The 2,049-nt window shown below is 60.1% G+C and overlaps 1 long non-coding RNA gene across 1 annotated transcript; it reads right to left on the bottom strand.

The window, feature by feature from the left end:
- Positions 1–311: 311 nt before the first annotated feature.
- LOC113886165 lies at positions 312–1,883 on the bottom strand. The gene is made up of 2 exons (XR_003509378.1): positions 1,226–1,883; positions 312–973 (listed from the first exon to the last, which is right to left on the bottom strand). It is a non-coding gene; the product is annotated as an uncharacterized LOC113886165 (long non-coding RNA).
- Between the last annotated feature and the right edge of the window lie 166 nt (positions 1,884–2,049).

Below are 2,049 nucleotides of genomic sequence, written 5' to 3'. Positions count from 1 at the left end.
CACATGGACTTCCCTTCCGTGTACTGTATGAGGTGAGTGTGAAAGTTGCCCAGTCGTGCCTGACTCTTTGCGACCCCATGGACTGTATAGTCCATGGAATGCTGCAGGCCAGAATGCTGGAGTGGGTAGCCTTTCCCTTCTCCAGGGGATCTTCCCAACCCAGGGATCAAACCCAGGTCTCCCGCATCGCAGGCAGATTCTTCACCAGCTGAGCCGCCAGGGTGGCTGAGCCCCTAAGACGTGAGGTAGGAATCCACATGTACACTGGGCGCCTGGCCTCCATGGGGACACAGCCAGAGCACGCGTGCACACCAAGTCCTTAGTGTACATTAGGGCATACCCATTGTGTTGTACATTCTACAGGTTTAGACAAATGCTTAGGCCACGTTTCTACATTTACAGGGTCACAGAATGATTCACCATCCGAAGGTCTCTTACGGTTATATGTAAATACATTAATTCACTTATCCATCCCTCCCTCTCCCCCCAACCCCCAGTAACCACTGATCCTTTTACGGGCTCCATCATTTTGCTTTTTCTCAGAATGTCACGGAGTTGGAACTATAACCAAGCAGGACCCTAAGGCCTTCCTAGAACAGACCCACCCCCAGGCACCATGTCCTCTACCTGTTCTCTACGCGGCGCCCTGTGTCACCTGTCTTGCATCCTGGACCTTTCAGGGCAGACTGGGCCACCTGAGTGCAGCCTGACCCACCAGCCCCTCCACCCCCCACCCCCTGCAGCCTCGGAGTCTCCTCCAGAATTCTCTTCCTGTCCTTGGGAGGCCGAGAACTCGTCTAAATCAACAATGAAAAATGACAGGAAAGCTGGGTGGGCATAGTCTTAGGGGAGCAGGTGGCCAGTGCCCAGACAGATGGTTACGACACGCTCCTGTGTCAGGCAGCTCCTCCAAGCAGTGAGGACCTGGACTTGGTCTCTGGGTCCATCAGGTCAACTCTTGGGCATCCAGATGCTGGTGGTGAAAAATCTAGAATGATGTGGGGTTCAGAGCTGTGCTTTGCACCCCCCACCCCACTCAGCACCCCCTTCCTGGCCCATCGACAGTGGCTGGCCTGCCTCCCAGGGCAGCTGGGCAGGAAAAGGATGGAATGGTGGTCTGGTCAGGGAGGGTGGAAACTCAGGAGGGCCTGGGGCCAGGGCCACACCCTGCCCTCTAGGTTCCCCAGAGCAGCAGGAGAAACTTACACTGTGACTGTCGCCTCACCTTGTCACCCTTGGGGGAACTGACAGCAACTTCTAGTAGAAAGACTTTCTAGCAGACGTGATCCGGTCCGTTCAGGGCTCAGAGGCTCAACAGCTGGCCGGCCCCTCCTGGAGCATGGGATTCTAGGCGGGGGTGGGGCGTGGGACGCTGGAGGAGGTGCAGGAGTGAAGGGGCCTGGCGCCCCCTGTTGATGTGCTGGGCTCTACCCTGCTCTCCGCAGGAAGGAGGGGGCTCACCCCCTCGAATCCTCTCATCCATTGGAGGGCATCCCACCCACGTGGCTCTAACCTGCAGCTCGGAGGATCCGGGGGGTCGAGGAGGGAGGGGAGACACGTGAGGTTTGCAGCAGCCTCCGAGCACTCGCCGGAGCCCCTGGGGCATCTGGGCCCGAGGGCGCGCGCGCCGCGGGGACCGCCTGGGCTGGGCTGGGGGCTGGGGCCTGGGTCCCCGGGGCGTGCAAGCGGGGATTGGTGGCGCGGGCAGGGAAGAGAAGGGCCGATGTACGTGACCCTCACCCCACCCGCGCGCCCCTCATCCCACCCCCGCGTCGCTTTCGCTGGGCTTGGCGAGAAGCAGAAAGGGCAGTTCTCTGCTGCTGCTGCTGCTGCTGCTGCTGCTGCTGCTGCTGCTGCTGCTGCTAAGTCGCCTCAGTCGTCTCCGACTCTGTGCGACCCCATAGATGGAAGTCCACCACGCTCCTCCGTCCCTGGGATTCTCCAGGCAAGAACACTGGAGTGGGTTGCCATTTCCTTCTCCGGACGGTTCTCTAGAACTCCGCAAACCGGAACCCCGCTCGCGATTGGGCGCGGCGGTGTCACGCGCCG

This window comes from Bos indicus x Bos taurus, chromosome 29 (assembly GCF_003369695.1).
Source record: "Bos indicus x Bos taurus breed Angus x Brahman F1 hybrid chromosome 29, Bos_hybrid_MaternalHap_v2.0, whole genome shotgun sequence".
NCBI lineage: Eukaryota > Metazoa > Chordata > Mammalia > Artiodactyla > Bovidae > Bos > Bos indicus x Bos taurus.
The sequence above is the reverse complement of the archived record's forward strand: the minus strand, read 5'-3'. Positions and strand labels throughout refer to the sequence as shown.